The 23,487-nt window shown below is 39.5% G+C and overlaps 1 protein-coding gene across 2 annotated transcripts in view; it reads right to left on the reverse strand.

Annotated features, from left to right (window-relative positions):
- The window catches only part of ptprea (protein tyrosine phosphatase receptor type Ea), a 154,662-nt gene that overhangs the window by 84,829 nt on the left and 46,346 nt on the right, over nt 1-23,487 (reverse strand). The window lies entirely within an intron of this gene.

The following is a 23,487-nucleotide window of genomic DNA, read 5'->3' on the forward strand; positions in this document are numbered from 1 at the left end:
GCCCTAGATGTTTAGATGTAACAAACACATAAAACTAGTTTCTTGTATAACATATAGTAAATGTTTTAGCTCAGCAATGTTACTCAGATAATTAAATCTAAAACAAAAGTATATTTAATGAGATGAAAAAATACAAATGAAAGAAAAACAGAATCAACACAGAAGGTCTTCATATCTTCTCCATCTTGTTGGAAGTAAGAAGAAGTTGAACAACAGCCAGAGTTTGAGGTTACGTACATATTTCTCAGGCTTATTGACATGTGTCTATTTGGCAGAAGTGTAGTACCGCAGAAATGTAACAGCTAGTTAAATTACAGTAACTACGGGATATTATATCGGAAAAAAAGTTCTTATGGAACACCAAATCCCCCAAATACTGTGGGGGTCCTGACAATTGAAGAACAGCATGAAAAGGGGCTAACAAAGCAGGCAGAGTAACAGATGAACTACAGTCAGTAATTCTAGAACTACAAAGTGCTTCTATATGGTAAGTGAAGCCGATAAACTGGACAATGTGTGTAGAAACAAGGAGGTGGTTTTAATGTCATGTTTTAATCATTTTAATTTTTATAATATAATTTTTGGCTGATTATTACCACTATCTCAATCATATACATTTTAGTCAGAGAAAAATATTCAGAAATCTTACACCATAGAGACAATTTGTGCAAAAATGTCACTCAATTAGAAAAGCTTTATTACATCAAATCAAGTTGGATCAATTCCAAAAGAGCTGCATTTTATGATGGTATCATATGATGGTTTTACGTCCTTTTAGTACAATTTGTGTTGCTTTTCTATTCAGTCTCATCATTACACATATTTACCTAGAAGGAGTTGAATTGATAAACAACAGTTCACATTTATAAACATGGTAAATTAGCAAAAATGTCCCAGCTTCCTCCTGCAGATGTTTTAAACAGCTTTGTGTACATGACTGCACATCACCTTAATCCTTCTTTCAGAAACACATAATTCATCCTTAAAAATAGTGTAATGCAAGAAAAAAATCATATAAACATTCAGATGAGCATGGTTATGCATGGAGGGGGTAAATGTGAGTCAAATAAGGAGCAAGGGAGCCAGAGTGGTACCTGGGTAAATAGTGAGACTAACAGAAAAGACCCACAACTTGTACATTTCATGTTGTTGCTATGGCGATAGTCTCATTGAGTAGTCAGAGTAAAGTGGTTATAGGCTCATTGTTTCCTTCCCCCCTATACGTGGAATACTGGGTAAGATGGGTGTATTCCATCAGTGTCAGTACTGTAATGGATCCCCAAGTCCTCATAGCAGGCTAGTAAAATGAAATGTCATGCTGTGACGAGCACAACCCGACTCATATAAAGTGATTGTAAGGGCTTCTGTTGATGGTTGAATGTTTAAGGGTTAGGAAAGCTTGACTAGCAATCACGATGTAAATTCAAATCGCTCTCAGCAATAATGAGATCGTATTGGTGCCCTTGTCTGAGCTGTACAGTTTAAGAAAGGCTTTAAAATGTGTTTAATTGCACACCATACAGCATTTTAATGCAAAGCAATAACCAAATTACTTTCACATCATTTTGCAACATGACCATATGCTATGTACATTTCTACAGACTTCGTATTTACAGTATACTAAATGTAGGGCCCTACCAAATTCATGGAAAAATGTGCTTAATTTCACAGACCTTGTTTTTCAATAATCACAGATTACATAGATATTTAAAGAAAAGTGCCACATTTCACATCAGTCATTAAATAACACGCATAAATTGAATGATAGAATCAATGGAAGCTACAATACACAGCACAGCTCACCTTGATAGCTCCCTCTTTAAGACCAAAATACCCGTCCGTGTTTTACACTCCATTCTTTGCATCCACGGAATTGGTTGTTACCTGAGTAAGGTTTTTAGCTGCTTTAGACTTCGACATCTTGGACATTTTGTCTAACTGCTAATGTAACCGAGCGTCTTCCGAGTTTGCTAAGTTTATAAAGAAAGAAATAAACTGTACATAGACAAACTATCGGGAGCGTAATACTTTGCTGGCTTGTTCTTTTGAGCACAAACTACAGAGAGATGATCACGTGTGTAGAGAAGCACACAAAAGGACAAAATGCACTCAATACGTAAACACATACATCAAACACTGTCAGCCCTCTACACCACAGAAAAGTCTGTTACACAAACGTAATTACCATATGATTGTTAGGACCACCTCATATTGCGTCCCATATCTCATATGCTACGCGAATAAAAATGTTTCAATCGCTAAACACAAACCTTCAATTTTTAATTTTACAGCTAATTGCATATTACACAAGAGAAGGCTCATTTTATGGGCAATGGCTCATTTCATGGTCTGTGAAGCGATTATTATGGCTGTGAATTAGGTAGGGCCTTAACTATATGGCCATGTGAATGTATATGTGAACACCCCTCATAATTATTAATGCATTTCAGCCACAAAAATTGTAAACAAGTGTATAAAATTCATTATACAAAATATATTATATGCTTTTAACTTTTCCAACAGTTAAAGAAAGACCCCTTCCTGTTCTAGCATAACTGTGTATCTGTGTTTAAAAATGAGGTCCATAAGGACATGGAACTCCTGTGGATTGGAAGTAGATCTCAGTGTTTGTGCCTGACCTTACAAATGTTGTTTTGACTGAATGGGCACAAATACCCACACACATACTTGATTCTTTTTATTAGTCTGATTTTTTTTTCTTTATACTCTATAAATATAGGCTAGGTATACAAAGACGTTAAAGTGAAAGTCAGAGCCAAATTTAGCCAACGGTACTGATATCAAGCTGCCTAAGATCAAACACTTCCATGTAAATGATCTGATCCCAACAATCAGTCTTCAGTCTGCAGTAACATAAGTAGACTGAGATCAATAAGCACGCACATCTTTTATCTTCCCACCATGCCCTCCGTCTCTGCACAGTAAGAGTGTGACCTTTATAGTGGCATATGAAAGGGACCGTGCTGCGACCAAGAGCTCTCCATGCATGAAATCTGCTTACAGACCCTTTAAATGTGTAAAACAAGTGCTCGGTTCAGCATGGTGGTCTCCTCTGCTCTGTACAACCCTTCCTACATGTGTGAGTCATGGCACTCCAGTACAGTACAGTGGGAGGTTGTTGACCGTGGGTAGTCATGGATGAAGGGTAAAGGGATTCAGGCAATATTATAGACTGCTAGTTACAGCTGTTCTCTAGCCTAGAATGAACCTGGAAATACTTGTTCATTCTTGTTGTGAATTTTTTTTGACAAATGCTAAGCATTAGGCTCTGGGTTTAGATCTAAGATACTTGAGATGTTACACCTACAAGTGGCTTTGTGTTTATAACATGCAATTCAGTAACAAGATAAAATTGTATTGAACGACGTTATGTCTGGCTAACTGGGAGAGCAGCTAGCCTAGCCCCTGAAAAGCATATGCAACAACACTGCAGCAGATGTTGCTCATTCCCCTCAATGAAACCTGACTAGAACAAGTTCTTAGGTCTAGCTGCTTTTGCTTTAGTTTAAAAATACTGAATCACAGTCTCTCATACACATGTATAAGTAAACATTACGCAAAACATTAGCACTGACAATGGCACAGAGGTAAAACACACCCACCTCTGTAACTGGCCAGCCAGACACCTATACAGACTATACGGACAATACTTGTCTTTTTTTGGATGAGGGAAGAATAAAGGGTTTTCTTTATTGTACATATGTACTTATATATACTCATATACAGTGTATCACAAAAGTGAGTACACCCCTCACATTTCTGCAGATATTTAAGTATATCTTTTCATGGGACAACACTGACAAAATGACACTTTGACACAATGAAAAGTAGTCTGTGTGCAGCTTATATAACAGTGTAAATTTATTCCTCCCTCAAAATAACTCAATATACAGCCATTAATGTCTAAACCACCGGCAACAAAAGTGAGTACACCCCTTAGTGAAAGTTCCTGAAGTGTCAATATTTTGTGTGGCCACCATTATTTCCCAGAACTGCCTTAACTCTCCTGGGCATGGAGTGTACCAGAGCTTCACAGGTTGCCACTGGAATGCTTTTCCACTCCTCCATGACGACATCACGGAGCTGGCGGATATTCAAGACTTTGCGCTCCTCCACCTTCCGCTTGAGGATGCCCCAAAGATGTTCTATTGGGTTTAGGTCTGGAGACATGCTTGGCCAGTCCATCACCTTTACCCTCAGCCTCTTCAATAAAGCAGTGGTCGTCTTAGAGGTGTGTTTGGGGTCATTATCATGCTGGAACACTGCCCTGCGACCCAGTTTCCGGAGGGAGGGGATCATGCTCTGCTTCAGTATTTCACAGTACATATTGGAGTTCATGTGTCCCTCAATGAAATGTAACTCCCCAACACCTGCTGCACTCATGCAGCCCCAGACCATGGCATTCCCACCACCATGCTTGACTGTAGGCATGACACACTTATCTTTGTACTCCTCACCTGATTGCTGCCACACATGCTTGAGACCATCTGAACCAAACAAATTAATCTTGGTCTCATCAGACCATAGGACATGGTTCCAGTAATCCATGTCCTTTGTTGACATGTCTTCAGCAAACTGTTTGCGGGCTTTCTTGTGTAGAGACTTCAGAAGAGGCTTCCTTCTGGGGTGACAGCCATGCAGACCGATTTGATGTAGTGTGCGGCGTATGGTCTGAGCACTGACAGGCTGACCCCCCACCTTTTCAATCTCTGCAGCAATGCTGACAGCACTCCTGTGCCTATCTTTCAAAGACAGCAGTTGGCTGTGACGCTGAGCACGTGCACTCAGCTTCTTTGGACGACCAACGCGAGGTCTGTTCTGAGTGGACCCTGCTCTTTTAAAACGCTGGATGATCTTGGCCACTGTGCTGCAGCTCAGTTTCAGGGTGTTGGCAATCTTCTTGTAGCCTTGGCCATCTTCATGTAGCGCAACAATTCGTCTTTTAAGATCCTCAGAGAGTTCTTTGCCATGAGGTGCCATGTTGGAACTTTCAGTGACCAGTATGAGAGAGTGTGAGAGCTGTACTACTAATTTGAACACACCTGCTCCCTATGCACACCTGAGACCTAGTAACACTAACAAATCACATGACATTTTGGAGGGAAAATGACAAGCAGTGCTCAATTTGGACATTTAGGGGTGTAGTCTCTTAGGGGTGTACTCACTTTTGTTGCCGGTGGTTTAGACATTAATGGCTGTATATTGAGTTATTTTGAGGGAAGAATAAATTTACACTGTTATATAAGCTGCACACAGACTACTTTTCATTGTGTCAAAGTGTCATTTTGTCAGTGTTGTCCCATGAAAAGATATACTTAAATATCTGCAGAAATGTGAGGGGTGTACTCACTTTTGTGATACACTGTATACTTATGTAGTTATATATTTACATATATACACACAGCTGAGTCACATTACTATGACCACTTCCTACTTTTTCCTCACGTTTCATGAGCTGGCTTGGTGGGTATATAAGGTGTGCGATAGGCTGTCTGCACATACATCCCTAGTTGCTGTTATGGGTAAAACTACCATGGGTAAAATTGTCTTCCCTGGGGTGGACGGGATCTTCTAGGAAGACAATGCAACATGTCACACAGCTAGAAATGTCCGACATTGGTTGGAAGAGCATGACCAAGACTTCCAAGTACTACCCTAATTCCACAGACTTGAACGCATTGATCGTCATGTTCTCTCTGAGTCCTCCCCCACACACCCTCCAGCAGCTGTGGGATGCACTGCAGTCAGCACGGCTCCAGATACCTGTGACAAGAACCTTAATGAGTCACTCCCAGCCTGTCTAGCTGCTGTACGTGATGCAGACGTTGCTTACTCTGGAAATTAGCTGGTGGTCATAAAAATGTGACTCGACTGTGTATATGTCTGGAATTGCTTAAAGAAATCTGGCATACAGAATGGCCACCTGGCTGCAAATCGTAATCCATGGTCAGATATAAAGTGGAATTCGATGAAATGGCTATGCCGTTCAAGTTTGATTTAGAAGTAAGTGCTGCAGGCCGTTAGTTCTTTATTGGCAAGTTCTGTAATAGGGATTAATATTATACAATTTATTTCATAATATGATTAAACCTAATTAAACACCCAACTTTTGCATAAAAAGAACAGAAAAAGTGGTAAAAAGGAACAGAAAGTGGTAAAGCATTACAACAGGAGATTTGAGCAGTGACCCATTATTTTCATAAACCTAAAATAACCTCACTTCCTTTCCCATGGGCTTTTTATAAAAAGTAAATCACAGAGGAGGTGAAAAATCACACCTTGGTTTACACATTGAAATGTGGTTTTATACAAATTGCTGTGGTCACTAAATTGCATTTAGTTAAACAGGCTTTCAATTTTTTAACTTAGAATTATTATATTCAAAATAGCCTAGAACTCCATATTAAGTTTTTAAAAAGCTCCTCTATCTATGGGTCCTGACCCTGATCTGATTTGCAAATTAGGATTTCAATCTGACTACAGACACATTTGATCTTGTTAATTCTGGGTATTTCATGCACAGCGTTATTGGAATCATATCTTGATAAGCTTATCTGTGCTGGAATAATCAAAAATTACAAAGATTAACTAAACTAGTTATATTTGCCCCATCTGAGCAGTATATGTTATAGTTTAACTTATGCAAATTACCTATAGATTTTACTGTGGGAACATTTGAGATAACAGTTCTAATCTTGTATAAGATGTAAGTATATAACCACAGAGAAAGCTCACAGCCATAGTGCAGAACGTGTATAATAATAGGTAAGGATTGTTAAGCTGTCATACTTGAATTAATCCATTATTCTGTTGATTTATACAGTAATTATACTGTGCAATAGAACTGAAATGTGCAAAGATGAAACCAAAAGCAAACCTGAGGCAACATCACAAAGACAGTCAGTTGTCATGTTTATGTCCCAACTGTCACATTTTTTTTTGTTTTTTTTTGTTTGTTTTTCATTTTTCTGTGTGTTGATACGCCAGCTTGAATTTGCTGGACAATGGCTGCAGCTGCTGGAGATTTAGGTGGCGGGTTCACCTTTGTATCTTGGTAAAAAAAATTCTTCCATTCCATTTCATTCCATTGATGGTTGATTTCAGTCTAACTTATAGGCATAGGCATTATGCATTATATATTTCAGTCTAACTACATAGGCATTGTAAGCTGACACAACTACAACATTGTAAAAACTCACCAAAGGCCAACATCCAATACTGCACTGGCAGCTATATGCCGCAGTGACTTTGTCCAGGTTGTCAACTCCTCCTTTGGTAGAATTGTAGTCTAGAATAGTTTGTGGCTTTATGTCTTGTTTTGCACTCATAGCTGCATCTTTGTGCATTGTGCTCATTACAAGAACATTCTTGTTTTTCTTTGCAAAGTATAAAACTAGAATTGTATCAGAAAAAGCTCATTTTGATGAATGCACTGCTCTTCCCTGCATCTTTACTAACTCACTGGGAAGTTCTGGCTTTCATTTTTCCTAAGAGCTGTTTCTTTTGTAGTTCAACACGAAGGCGGTAGGATGTAAAAGAGTTGTCACATGTTACACTTGAGGACAAAATTATTAGCCCCCCTATGAAATTTAAAGTTATTTACAAATTTCCCAAAGTCATTTTATAACAGAGCAGGGATTTTTTAATATAGCATTTCTAAACATACTAGTTTTCTTTAGAAAGCATAAATTATTTTTATTTGCTTACTATAACAGAACTATTTCAAAAGAAACAAAAATCACCGGGGTCAATATTATTAGCCCCCTTAAGAACTGACTTTTTTATTGAGCCATAGCACAAACCACTGCTGTGCAATGGTGTGCTTTAACTTTGTAATGATAAAAGCTCGTTAAATCAAGTCACAGCTGAGGGTTATCTCCCAATTTACACACAGTATAAAAGCTTCAGTAAGCATTTGAGCTGTCACTTGAGAAAGCATCATGCCAAAAACAAAAGAAATCAGTTTAGACTTGAGAAAAACAATCATCGATGCTTACAAAGCAGGAGAAGGATATACAAAGTTATCACAGCGTTTCCAAGTGTCAAGAACTGGAGTGAGAAGTATTATTAAAAAATTCAAAGAGAGCCACACAATTCAGAACAAGCCTGGCAGAGGTAGGAAGCGCAAGATATCAAAGACCCTGGAAAGAAAACTAGTGAGAGATGTGTCTAAAGACCCCAGAACAACTGCCAAGACACTAGTGAACGACTTAGCCAGGTCAGGAATAATTGTCTCAAAAAAGACAATCACTAGAGCCCTGCACAGGAATGAATTGCGAGGTTGCAGACCAAGAAAAACTCCACTCCTGCAGAAAAGACACCTTCAAGCCAGACTGAAGTATGCTAAGGACAACCTGGAGAAAGATTATGCATACTGGAAGCATGTCCTTTGGTCAGATGAGACAAAAGTAGAGCTCTTTGGCCATAGAGACATTGCTTATGTTTGGAGGAAAAAGGGGGAGGCTTATCACCCAAAGAACACCGTCCCCACAGTGAAACACGGTGGTGGGAGTATTATGCTGTGGGGATGTTTCAGTGCATCTGGACCTGGGAATCTTGTCAAGGTGGAAGGAATCATGAGGAAAGAAGGATATGTGAATATTTTGAAAGAAAACCTTAAGCAGTCAGCAGCAAAACTTGGTCTGGGTCGTCGCTTTCTCTTCCAACATGACAACGACCCAAAACATACATCGCTCCTGGTGAAGAACTACCTCCAGAAGACCAAAGTGAACGTTATTGACTGGCCTGCACAAAGCCCTGACTTGAATCCCATTGAAAATCTGTGGGGTGAACTGAAGAAGAAGATTCATGCCAGAAGGCCATCAAATCTGGAGGAGCTAGGGAGATTTGCCAAAGAAGAATGGGCTGGGATTCCTCAGGAGATGTGTCAGAGACTTGTTGAAAACTACAGTAAACGACTGCAGGCTGTTATCCAGCAAAAAGGATACACAACTGACTATTAGCATCAGGGAGGCTAATAATTTTGGCCGTGGTAGTTTTTGATTTTGTGAAATAATTTAATTTCTGTGGGCAAAGTAAAATGATTTAATCATTCAAAATAAAACTGGGATGTTTGAAAAGGCTGTGTTAAAAGTTATTTGCTCTATTTAACAGTACTTGGGAAATACATTTAAAACAATGAATTTTTCATAGGGGGGCTAATAATTTTGTCCTCAAGTGTATATTATGACATTGTAGACCTCTGCTTATATCCAGCATCACGTTCATCACCGGTTCTTTTCAGATGCTCCTCTACATGGCTTTCCTTTGTAGACTTAACCCATATTCCATGCATAGCTTGATTTAGTGTGTTGTTTGGTGTGTACTGAAAAAATTACATAATCCTCTGAATGGAGCAAGACGTTTATCAAGACAAGACAACAAGAAATGTGTGGAAGCTCTTTTTTTACCCTCCCAGGGCAATCAGAACCAGTCATTACATCAGTACACATCAAATACATGTTTTTATTTTTGGTCTGTGAAACTACCTATGCACATAAAAGAATCCGGGTCAAAATGACCCGAGATTTAAACTTTGTACATAAACATTGTACAGAATCATCAGTGTGACCAAACTATGCATGCAAGTTCAGGACCCTAATTAACGAAAAAGTCAAAGAATTTCATAAAGAAAAAGAGCAGGTAACCAGTATTTTAGACAACTCAAAAGTGGAAATGGGTCAAACTGACCCATAACATAATAGGAGGGTTACAAAAACAAATGCAGAAATCTTAAGACATGATATAAATGTCTATGCACTATGTTATACAGTATGTTCTTTTTTTCTTAATTTCTACAGAATTAATGTTGGGCCAATATCAGCATGCACTTCACTGAACTCCATTAATTAGTGCAAATAGCTTTGGCTAAACTGACTTCCTTTCTTCCTGTGTCTTTCCTCTCTATCTCTTCCCTCAGCTGTACACAGTGCGGTCACACAGCCAGAAGCATCCAGTAAAAGAAAGGTGGGCTTTGTAGAGGTGCTTGCACCTGGCCTAATTTCCGAGTACCAAGTCCAAACTATGAGTCTCAGTGCTGCAGAGATAAGAGTGTGCACTAAATATTTATTTACAGATGTTAAAGTGTTACTAGTGCCTGGGGTGCATTTCTAATATTTTTTGATAAGTTTCAAACCTCCTTGTTTCTACACTCACTGTCCAATTTGATCAGCTCCACTTACCATGTAGAAGAACTTTGTAGTTATACAGTTACTGACTGTAGTCCATCTATTTCTCTACATACTTTTTTAGCCTTCTATCACCCTGTTCTTCAATGGTCAGGACCACCACAGGACCACTACAGAGCAGGTATTATTCAGGTGGTGGATCATTCTCAGCACTGCAGTGACAATGGCATGGTGGTGGTGTGTTAGTGTGTGTTGTGCTGGTATGAGTGGATCAGACACAGCAGCGCTGCTGGAGTTTTTAAATACCATGTCCACTCACTGTCCACTCTATTAGACACTCCTACCTAGTTGGTCCACCTTGTAGATGTAAAGTCAGAGACGATTGCTCATCTATTGCTGCTGTTTGAGTTGGTCATCTTCTAGACCTTCATCAGTGGTCACAAGACGCTGCCCAAGGGGGGCTGTTGGCTGGATATGTTTTTGGTTGGTGGACTATTCTCAGTCCAGCAGTGACAGTGAGGTGTTTAAAAACTCCAGCAGCGCTGCTGTGTCTTATCCACTCATACCAGCACAACACACACTAACACACCACCACCATGTCAGTGTCACTGCAGTGCTGAGAATGATCCACCACCCAAATAATACTTACTCTGTGGTGGTTCTGTGAGGGTCCTGACCACTGAAGACCAAAGCATGCAGAGAAACAGATGGACTACAGTAAGTAATTGTAGAACTACAAAGTGCTTCTATATGGTAAGTGGAGCTGATAAAATGAACAGTGAGTGTAGAAACAAGGAGGTGGTTTTAATGTTATGGCTAATCAGTGTATATTATATAATGATCATAATTTAACTAATGCTGCTGGTGTAAACCCAAAAAGCAGTGATGTCAGGTGCTTGGAGGTATAATTAACTCTGGCTCTGATAACAGCCAATCTTTATGGTCACAATAACCATAACCAAAATGATGTAAGCAGTGTGGAATAGAAAATCAAATATTAATTTTTGATTATGTAACAATTGTTTTGTGCCACTTCCCTAGTGAGTCCCGGATTTGTAACCATTGCCAGTCTTGAGTGTAAAGGAGCCCTTTGAGAGATCCCTACAACTACCCCTAGTATCTAAATGACAAGTGTGAAAGTTTATCAGGTCGGCCGAACCTATGCAGTACTTTTGGGACCCTGTTTGAGCTGACATATTTAGAACAAAGTGTTTGATTTACTGCTGTTCGAGGAACAGTCATGAGAGCAAGGCTTAAGAGCAGAACAACGAAGAGGAAAATAAACAGCAGCACATAAATCAGCAGGTTTTTGCACAAAGTCTGCTCAGCACAAATCTCATATATTTTTATCAAGGTTAAAAATAGTTATCCTTAGAAAAAAGGGCACACACACACACACACCTGGCATCAGCGCTTCATTTTGTGTCTTTGGGCAAACACACATGCCCTTTGCATTGCTTTTAAATATTCTTACAGACAACTACAGCAGTCACCTGTGCCTCCAGGGGGTAAGAGGTACTGGTGTGTAGCTAAAAGGTAAAGTTAATCAGATTAAAGCATTAACGCAGCACCTCTGGGCCAATAAAAACCCAATTAAAGAAAAATTTTTAACATGTCAAGCTAACAGCAGATTATAGACTGAGAAAACAGATCAGGAACACTGTAGTTCACCTTATTAACACCAACCTTTAATACACATTAGATACCAGCTTTTAAAACATATATAAAACCTGTATATAAACGTATATAAAAACGTTTCTAACTTTACATCTACAAGGTGGAGCAACTAGGTAGGAGTGTCTAATAAAGTGGACAGTGAGTGGACACGGGATTTAAAAACTCCATCAGCGCTGCTGTGTCTGATCCACTCATACCAGCACAACACACACTAACACACCACCATGTCATTGTCACTGCAGTGCTGAGAATCATCCACCACCCAAATAATACCTGCTCTGTGGTGGTCCTGTGTAGGTCCTGACCATTGAAGAACAGGGTGAAAGCAGGCTAAAAAAGTATGTAGAGAAATAGATGAACTACAATCAGTAATTGTAGAACTACAAAGTGCTCCTACATGGTAAGTGGAGCTACAGGGTTTATAGTGTATTCTACAGTATAAATGTTAATGCAAAAAGCAACAAGGAGAAAACTTAAAGGTACACAATAATAGACTCAGAAATGACCAAGGTTTGGTACTGTTAGAAACGTACAGTAATACTTTGGAAATATTACTAAAACAAAGGTAAAAAGAGAACTAAAGTGAAACCTGATTCTGATTAAGCCACTTTACTAAAGTGTTATATTTATTTATTTTTTCTCCCAATTTAGCATAGTCAATTTAACGTAACCCCTAATGGTGCCCAAGGAGAGGGCGACATGACTGACACACTCCCTCTGATGTGTACACAGTGTACTTGATCCACACCTCGGTGGATTTCCGTGTGAAACCGGCTTCACGCACGGAGAGCCTCCCCCTGACCTCTGCGCTCCTCCACCGCTGTGCAGGTGCCCTGGGCAACCAGGATCCTTACACAGCCCCACCCACAATGTTTCAGCAGGTCATTTCCCACCCTGGCAGACTGGAGGTCAATTTTGTCTGCTGCTGGCATTAGCCAATTATCCCTGCTAGAGGACGGCCAGCCGACCTGTGGCAGAGCCGAGACTCAAACCTGGGAGTTCATAATCTCGGCGCTGGTGTGCTAGCGACTTATCACTCCAAAGTGGTAATATTTAATAAGATGCTTTGATGAGAATAATTTACAAATCCAAACAAGCTTTGAAGGTACACAGTATTTGAGCAGCAGCTGAAGTTGCAGTTAACTTACTGCAGTATGAGTAGAAATAATGTCTTAGAAGAAAAAACAGAAAAAGCAGGATGAAAGCAGAACCGAAATATTTAAACAAGATTCAGATTATTATTATTAAGTGTGGAATTCAAAATGAAATCCTTGCTGCTTTATTTTCTTTGTTTCTTGTTATTCAAAGCTGGCATTTATCCTGGATCTCTAACCCTGTGCCAGGCAAAAAGTTTGCTGATAACATCAAACCGCAGAGAAACATTGGAATTCACCTCCTGCCCTCTCTTGCACGTAATAGCAAGTAAATCAGATCTGCATGCCTCTTCACCTCCTTTTAAGCTTGAATTTTATTTCAAGTACAAAAATGAATTTGAACATTGCTGAGACAGTCCAAAAAAAAAGCTTAAAAAGAACAAATATTGAGAAGTTAAAGGGCATAGACCGAAAAAAAAAATAGCTTTAATGATTCGAGCTCACACAATAACACACAATAATTAATATGGGATTTCAATAAACAAATGTAGTTATTGAATATCTTTATAAAGGAGAACGGTGGCTCAGTGGGTAGCACTGTCGCCTCACAGCAAGAAGGTCCTGGGTTCGATTCCCAGGTGGAGCGGTCCGGGTCCTTTCTGTGTGGAATTTGCATGTTCTCCCTGTGTCTGCATGGGTTTCCCCGGGTGCTCCGGTTTCCTCCAACAGTCCAAATACATGCAAGTGAGGTGAATTGGAGATACAAAATTGTCCATGACTGTGTTTGACATTGAACTTGTGAACTGATGAATCTTGTGTATCCAGTAAATACCTGCTCTGTCATGATTGTAACCAAAGTGTGTAAAACATGACGTTAAAATCCTAATAAATAAATAAATAACTTTATAAAGGAACACAATTAAGGAAAGGGTGCTCAGGTGGCGCAGCTGTAAATTACACTAGCCCACTTCCACTGGGATCCAGGTTTTTAATTCCCGAGCGATGCTATCGGCCAGGCATGTACATGCAGACTTGATCGTTTATTGATTTTTTCGGAGGGAAGTTGTAGCCAAGGATACATGATGGATTGGCTTTAAACGCAAGTCTATGAGGGAATAGACTTTTGTCCTAAAAAATGGACTTTATAGTGTTTGACAGGAAGGGCAAGCCAGGGAGACAAATATTGCCCCCTGGCACTGAGGTTATTTTTAATCTTAGGGGTCAGTTCATGCAGAATATCCATTCTGAGCTTGATTTAGGGAAAATGTTCAATCACTCAATTCAATATTATGTTCACACAGACACACTGCGTTTTGATTAAATGTGTTTTAATGAGTTTAATTCCTACCTCTCTTTTATTAACCTCTCTTTTATTAACTTTAAATGGGAAATTTTAGCAGATATATTTAATCAACTTCTATTCAACTGATCGTCTATGAGAACCGACAAAACTCATGTTGACTGTATCTGTTATAGAAATGTCTCACCAATCCAACTCCAGATGTAGCTTAGCAACCTTAGTGCCATGGTTACACATACCTCACGATGTCCTGTCCATATTTCTGTCCACTTAATCATGCAGGTTAGCTGGAGAAGTGCAGGGACACAGGTGCCTGTCTTTTCATAGTACTACCACACTTTTCAACACATATTGAATTAGCTTTATATAATATATAACTTAAAGTTTATATAATATGCACTGATCAGCCATAACATTAAAACCACCTCCTTGTTTCCACACTCACTGTCCATTTCATCAGCTCCACTTATCATATAGAAGCACTTTGTAGTTCTAGCACTTTGATCTTCTAGACCTTCATCAGTGGTCACATGACGCTGCCAACGGGGCGCTGTTGGCTGGATATTTTTGGTTGGTGGACTATTCTCAGTCCAGCAGTGACACTGAGGTGTTTAAAAACTCCACTCATACCAGCACAACCCACATTAACACACCACCACCAGAATGATCCACCACCTAAATAATACCTACTCTGTGGTGGTCCTGGGAGAGTCCTGACCATTGAAGAACAGCATGAGTGTGGCTAACAAAGCATGCAGACAAACAGATGGGCTACAGTCAGTAATTGTAGAACTACAAAGTGCTTCTATATGGTAAGTGGAGCTGATAAAATGGACAGTGAGTGTAGAAACAAGGAGGTGGTTTATTATGGGGTATTACCGCTGAAGCAAATTAGGGCTTGTTATTGAGTCCCAATAGTTTATTCATGCTGTAACCCAACTTTAGGCCATACAGAAAAGCAGTAGGTTTTAGGATCAGCATTGTTGTATTGGGGTTACATGGCAGTATTAAAATAAAATAAATTAACTTAGTTATAAATCCTCATTTTCTTGTGGGAATTTTCCAATAGCAACTATTTTTGTTTATTTGTTTGTTTGGTTTTTATTCATTAAAATAATTTTTGGCCTTTGTAACTTTTGTAAATTAATTTAAATTAAAGCTTCTACTTTACCTAATTATTTTGGAAACTTTTCCACCTTTTCCCTTTAGACTGCTCCAAAACACAGTGTGACTGAAAACTATGAAGGCTGTCTTTGTCTGGCTGCTATTTATTCAGTCCTGGAAGGAGAGCAGCTTCCACCTCCGCATCCTGGAGACAACAAACCCTCATCTGATCCTTCCTGATAATGAAGCCCAATTCAGCAAGTCTGCACAACTTCCACCTTAGGCCACGTGTAGGCTCACTGCATCTGCTCGTGTATGTCGGAGAAATAGAAACAGCCATGCAAATACAGACAGCCGATGAAGACGTGCTATAATTGAATTCTTCAGCATTCTTGTTAATTATCTGCTTGACTACACAGCTTGATGCCAGTGAGCTGCCCATTTCTATTAGCGCCACAGCAGTGCAGACTGGCTAGCTGATGTCACCCTGACTAAGTTTCCCAAAAGCATTTAAGGTCCTCTTAATCTTTATTGGGAGAATACAAAGAGATGCTTCCCTGGCCATCATATTTAGCTCTGAGCTAGCACATCTGGATGTTCAATGGTACTTGAACTGCCTACACTTGTTTGTATTAAAGTAGGGGTTTTTTTCCTTTTTTTTCTCCGAATTTCCCCCCCAATTTTCTCCCCTAATGTAGTCTTATCCAATTACCCTGATTGCATTACTTCTCACCTCCACCGATACAACCCTCCACCGCCAACTAAGGAACTTGGCAACTGACACACGCCCCCTCCGACACGTGCGCAGTACCGATTGCATCTTTATACCTGCACGAGGGGAGTTCATATGCGGATTAGCCTTGTGCACGGAGACGCCTTGTCCACACCCTGATCAGCATTATTCACCAACTCTGTGCAGGCACCATCTGGTTATGAGGAACCCTGGTCTGGCTTATCCCACCCTGAACAACAGCCAATCGTTGTTCATGTGGCCCCCCCAGCCCAGCCGGATGGCAGAGCTGAGATTCAATACGATGTATTCAGAATCCCAGCTCTGGCATACTAGCGTGTTTTACCGCTGCGCCACCTGAGTGGCCTTGTACATTTTTATCAAATTCTGGAAATGTATTAGTGGTAATAAAACAACAGGTTGCACAAATAAACAGCTGTAGGTTAATATTTGTATCACACTATTTTCAATGAGGCGGCTTTATTGAGCTTTAGATAAAAGTCTATAAATTAGACTTTTTAATAGTTTGAGATCTGAGGACACTAACTGTTGCATTTTTTCAAGTGGAATTCTTCTACATTCTTGCTTAATACAAGACCCATTATGCTGCACTATACATTTTCAATAGAATACAGATCTGGACAGCAGGCAGGCCAGTCAAGCACATGCATTCTGTGTCTACAAAGCCATGCTTACAAAGCAGGTCCATTATTATCTGGCTGAAATATGGACTTCCCTGATTCCCTGATTGAAAAGGTGTTGCATTGATGGCAACATGTCTCTCTAAAAGCCCAAAATATCCTTCTGCGTCAATGGTACCTTCTCACATATAGGCACCTTAATACTATGACCGATGATGGCCTTTGCACGTTTTACTTATAACAGTCTGGATGGTCCTTCTAATCTTTGGCCCAGAAGTCTTAACATCCATTAAAAATGCCATCTGAGTGCTTATTCAATAGTGTGTTTCAACAGCATTCAATAGTGGCTTCTGTCATTGACCAACACGGACTGAGATATATCCAGAATCGCGAACCTTTGCACAAAATCATAAACAGTACATGGTAAAATATTGAAATATTTGCAATCTAGCATTGAAAGCTTGGCACAAAGGTGGATCTTTATACCCAATCCTGATTTCCTCACCTGGTACCGATTTACCTGCTTACTGCAGAACATTATAACTAAATGTGTTGATATTTACAAACTACAATAAAGTGGATGAGTTAAAAAATTGGAAAGAGGCGCTCAAGTGGCGCAGCGGTATAACGCGCTAGAACAGACATTTCGGACTTGTCGGTTCGAAACTCAGCTCTGCCATCTGCCTACACGAACAATGATTGGCTGTTGTTCAAGGGCAGGGTGCCGGAGAGGAACTCACAGCTGATCTAACTAAGACTTCTGCTGGCTGATTGATGGCACCTGCACAAGTCGAGGGATAATAGGGATCAGGGTGTGGTTCTCCGTACACAAAGCTGATCCACATATGAACTCGGCTACTGCACGTGTCGGAGGGGGGCGTGTGATAGTCACGGCTCTTCTCAACCAGGGTGGAGATCAGCACCAGTAGATAAGAAATGTAATGCAATTGGATATGACCAGATTGGAAGGGGAATGTTGACCTTTATTTAGGCCGACCAATACACTTAATAAACAGTATAAAAAATCTACTGATCGACGCTCTTCTAACCTCATGCAGCATATATCATCAAACATTCACCCCTGATCCAATAGGTATAATGAGTCACTGATTATTTTCTTCTAAATGAATGATTCCTTTCAAGTGCTCCCATTAAGGGGTCCCCAAAGTGGATGATTCTTTAGCATATTTGATCTGGCACAGCTCGTCTGCATATTTAATTTGGCATGCCAGATGTCTTTCCTGACATATCCCTCCTATTTATTTAGGCTCAGGACAAACATGATTTAATGCTAAAATACATGGAAGCTGTTTAAATGCCAAGCTTCTGAAACCCCTAATCTTCACTTTACCTCCTATAACCTTTCTTACATGTAAATGTTTACACAGTTTGCAGGAATAAGAGTGGTTGGAGAAAGCATGACTCATTTACACTTACACCACAGTTCTAAAATAGATTTGACATGGAGGTGTAGTCAGTAAGTACACCCTTGTTTTCTAAAATGGATATGTGTATGAATTCTTGGTACACACAACAACAAGGATGCATAGCACAACAGAGTGTACTTAATCATCAATTCACAATTCATCAATTCAGCCCGGACAATGCCATAGCCATCCCATGGCCAAGAGTTTAAGTGAGTGTAACATACCTTGCTTGAATGAAAAGTTGTTATCATTTCATATTCCAGCAATTCCTTAAAATTATGTTATTGATATCATGCCACTTAAATTTTTTAACTTACCTTTTATACATTTCACACAATTCTAGTTTTTGTATTACTACCCCAAGCTTCCATAAGTGGGTCAAAAACTTCATTTCCAATAGACTTTCATGGGAACCTTTGATTCTTATCAACTGCGACTGTCAGGAATATATATTTTGTGGACCACACAGACTATATTATAAGTGTCACCCCTTAAAAAGATTATTTTACACAGTAAGATCTTACACATGTAAATTTTATCTTCATTTTTTTACCTCAGAAATGTGTGTGCATGTCATTCATGCCTGTGTGAAAGAGTATATCTAATTATCATGTATCAACAAATTAACACTAGCTAATTAAGCTAGCTGACATTACTGTATGTAATGTGTGTGTGTGTGTGTGTGTGTGTCATTTATGAATATTTGGTGAAGGAGTATGTGTTTCTTATCATCTATCATAAAATTTGCCTATTTTGTAGTTACACACACACACACACACACACACACACACACTCTCTCTCTCTCTCTCTCTCTCACACACACACTCACACACACACACACACACACACACACACACACACACACACACACACACACACACACACACACACACACACACACACACTCAAAACTCAAACTCAAAAGAAGCTTTATTGGCATGACAAATAAGGACATTCGTATTGCCAAAGCAAGTTACAGAGAAATATAAACAATAAAAATAAGAAAGAACAAAAATATACAGAATACTCTCTCTCTCTCTCACACACACACACACACACACAAAATGTATGTTGACATTGTTCTATTGCTGTTGTGTAATTTTCTTTACCAATTTTCAAAGTATTTTAAGAATGTTAAAAATTTTTAAAAAGTGAAAACATGAAATCATTCTTTTGTGGACCAAAATATAATACAAAATATAATACAAATCATTATTATTAACCAAAATGACAAAATTGACATAAAAACACATTGATTCTAACATGGGTCATTTTTGACCCACTTATGAAAGGGTGTAGGGTCCAGTCACTCATGCATCTAAGGGCACATATTAAAGCAAATATTAAACTTTGTCAATCTTTTTCTACAAATCCTGTCACACCTGTCTGTCTGCTGCCTGCAAACATGAAAAATTCATTAACCACCTTGCACCCTTTTTTTTTTTTTTTACTAGTTCACAGTGTTACTAAGCATGGGGCTATTGCAATAGATTGCAATGGATTGGTGCTCTTGTCAGGGTATTTTTTCCTGGAGTTCAGTTTTTCACTGTAAAACTGGGACCCACAATTACCCTGACCATAATATATTGAAAAAGCACACTGTCCTCCTGATCTTCCCAGGCTGGAAGTTGTTCTTTAACAGCAAGACTTAGAATTGGGTGAAACACTGGGAAGAAAATCCCAATACAATGTGACAGGCATAATATTCCCACTTGGCCACATGTACATTTGTGAACAGTACTCAACGTTATCTGACCCAGTGTACCTTCTATTTCATTCCTAGAACAAAGGACAGCACATATTTCAATGATCAGAAGACAGAGTCATCAGTGTTCCTCAGATTACACACTCATTCATTTAGAGGTAGGATTATAGAAATCCTGGAGTGGGCCAGATTAATGTAGCAGCTGCCACAGGAAAACACCAAAACAATGAAGATTGTTGTTGCTTCGTGCTCAAAGGATGGGCGTCCAACAATAAAGCTTTTTCCTACTGATGGTTTTATCCTGATCCAGGTCAAACTGGGTTTAGATCCACCAGGAAACAACACGGACAGTTAGAAAAACCATGGACAAGGCACCAAACCATCTGCCGTCAGACATATCCAACCAAGTCTTAAGAGACACCTGGCCGATAGCACCACTGATATGTGAACTTGAATCTCAGCTGTGGTGAGCTAGCTCGTAAACTGTTGTGGCACCTGAACGCTGAGGAGATTATAGCACTAGCGAACCATGACTCAGCCCTCCGTCACCTCAAGGTCTAAAAAAACAGGCAGACTAGTTTAGTTTACTGTGTCCTATGACAGCATGTCAGTTCCTCTCTGCATTGTAGACAACACCACAGAATTCTGCAGATTAAAAGATAAGAAATATGAATCTGAGAATAACTTCTCACATTCACAAGCCCATTCTATAAAAAAAGTAGCTCAGAAGGAAACTGGATATACACAGAACTCCAAAGCAAAAAACGAAATGGATTATTACTAGTAATTAATTAATTATCACTTAATAATTAAGTATTTAAATATGCCAAAAATATACTGAAAGAACTTTAAAACAAAGGCTAAGCAATATGACACCATATAAACATTTAGACAGATTTGAGCATTGATTGAATGTAGGGCTGCAGCTATCGATTATTTTTGTAATCGAGTATTCTATCAATTATTCCAGCGATTAATCGAGTAATCAGATAAGAAATACTTTTGCTTTAATAAAGAGCAAAAATAAATACATATAAGATTAGATAAGACGTGTCACTTTAAACAAACTGCACATTTTAATTCCTTGCATACAGGACAGTTTAAAGAGAACATTTTTGAAATGCAAAAACAAATACATCAAAAATAAATCAAATTACCTTTAAAATGTAAACAGGCAACCTAAAACAAAGGCATAAATAATAATAAACAATAATACACAAACATAAGCCTCTAATCTGTGCAACTTTCAGAACTAAAAGTTTCAGCTACAGCTCACGCAGAACATAAAGCTTTAATATTTAGTTGGGAGGCTTTGTGGCGTTTGTAGGAGGCAAAAACAAGTTCTGTCAGGATTGTATCTCCTAGATGAGGTAGAAAAAAAGTAAACGTATCAACACGACGCTCTGATGGTGTGGATGTACTGAGTTTTCAGCTTAAAATGATCTAAAACTTTGTGTGGTTTTCTCTGTCCAGTCTCCCTTTGTTCGCCCCTCGATATTTTCTCTCTCTCCCTATTTTGCAGTCCGCGCTATCAAATCTCGGCTGCGTCCTAAATCGCACTTTCCTACTGAACAGTGCGCAGGAGCGGCGAGCCTGTACAAATACGTAGTATTAATTTAACTGTACGCGAAAAGTAAGTCCTGTTAAGCACTGTTTAAATATGAGATTACGGACACAGCCCTCGGCTTCTTCACTTCACCTGCTCACAGCATGAACGCGTTGTGCAAAAGTGAAAGTCGTCCGTACGAAACACCGTGAGCTGTATATAGTTGTATGGATTAAACAATCCCTTTGATGCAAAAACTTTGAATCGATGATTTTTAGTAATCGAATTACTCGAGTTTCTCAAGGAATCGTTTCAGCCCTAATTGAATGCTAAATATATTTTTGTGCACCCCCCGCACACACATACACAAAGAAACACACACATACATACAATATATGGTCAAATATATGTGGACACATAACCATAGTTGGACAATTCAGAACCATGGCTGGGTCCAAAATCGCATACTTCCATACAGAACAGTACGCGAAAGCAGTATGTGAGAGCGATTAGTATGTCCGAATACGTTGTATGCATTTAACAGTAAAGGGCGCTCCTACCAAGTGTCATGGAGGGGATCCATATCTCCCTCATGCACTCTCTCAACCGGTGTTCCTCAGGGCTCTGTACTTGGCCCACTTCTTTTCTCTATCTACACCCGCTCTCTGGGCAAGGTCATAGCCTCCCATGACTTCTCCTACCACTCCTATGCAGATGACACTCAGCTCGTTCTGTCATTTCCTCCTTCAGACACGCAAGTCTCAGCTCGCATCTCAGCATGTCTGCAAGATATCTCACAATGGATGTCGGCTCATCATCTAAAACTTAATCCCAGCAAGACAGAGATGTTGCTCATTCCTGGAGATCAGTCTCCAACCCAGGACCTAGTAATTTCTCTGGATGACTTCCAGATCAGACCATCTGATAAGGTAAGAAGTCTTGGTGTTGTCCTTGATAACCAGCTGACATTCTCTCCTCATATAGCCAACATGACAAGATCGTGCCGGTTCCTCCTGTACAACATCAGGAAGATTCGTCCATTTCTCTCCAGGGAAGCTACCCAGATTCTGTTCCAATCACTTGTAATCTCATGGTTGGACTACTGCAACTCCCTTCTGGCTGGAGCTCCCATGTCCACGATTAAACCCTTACAGCTCATTCAAAATGCAGCTGCCCGTCTGGTTTTTAACCAACCAAAACACTGCCACATCACCCCACTGCTGCGTTCTCTTTACTGGCTTCCTGTAGCTGCACGCATTCAGTTTAAAACACTGATGCTCGCCTACAAAGCCAAAAATGGACCAGCCCCAAGCTACCTTCGTGGCCTAATCAAACCCCGCTCTGTACCACGGTGGGTTTGTAGTGGGTTTGTAAAAATGTGTGCCAATTCAACCAAAGAGCATTTGTAAAGCCATGCACAAATGTTGTACAAGAAGACCTGGATTGCAGTTGATGTTCCAATGTATCAAAAGGTGTTTAATGTAACAGAATAGAGCGTTCACCAAACTGTTGTCACTAAGTTGAAACTACAATTGTGGCATATGCACTTATCCCAAGACAGCACCTCAAAGTAAATTAGTTGTGTAAGCATAATGAACACTAATACTGTTTAGTTATTAAGTATTTCTTTCATATGGGTGCAGCAGGCAGTGTTACATAGCATGTTACATAACAGCAGGATCTGAGAGACTTCAGTTTTCACTTCTCTGGTCACTGTGTGTGAGATAAATATATCCCAGCTTTATAATTTCATCATTCAAAATGCTAAATGAACAACAACTGAAAGGCCTCTGGTAGAGTTTCTGTGACCTTATCTGAATGTGTAAACGTCTGTCATCATTAGTCTTCAGAAATCATGTCAGTATGATTTAGCTTCCCACAGTAAAAGCTACAAGACGTTCAAAGCCTTGTGCAAAATCTTTGTGCATATATGTCCTGTCAAGTACTGTGTTTACAATCAGAAAACATTTCTATTATTACTACATTAGAATATACACAATCAGCCATAACATTAAAACCATCTCCTTGTTTCTTAACTCACTGTCCAGTTTTATCAGCTCCACTTACCATACAGAAGAACTTTGTAGTTCTACAATTACTGACTGTAGTCCATCT

Source organism: Trichomycterus rosablanca, chromosome 10 (genome assembly GCF_030014385.1).
Source record: "Trichomycterus rosablanca isolate fTriRos1 chromosome 10, fTriRos1.hap1, whole genome shotgun sequence".
In the NCBI taxonomy this organism is placed as follows: domain Eukaryota; kingdom Metazoa; phylum Chordata; class Actinopteri; order Siluriformes; family Trichomycteridae; genus Trichomycterus; species Trichomycterus rosablanca.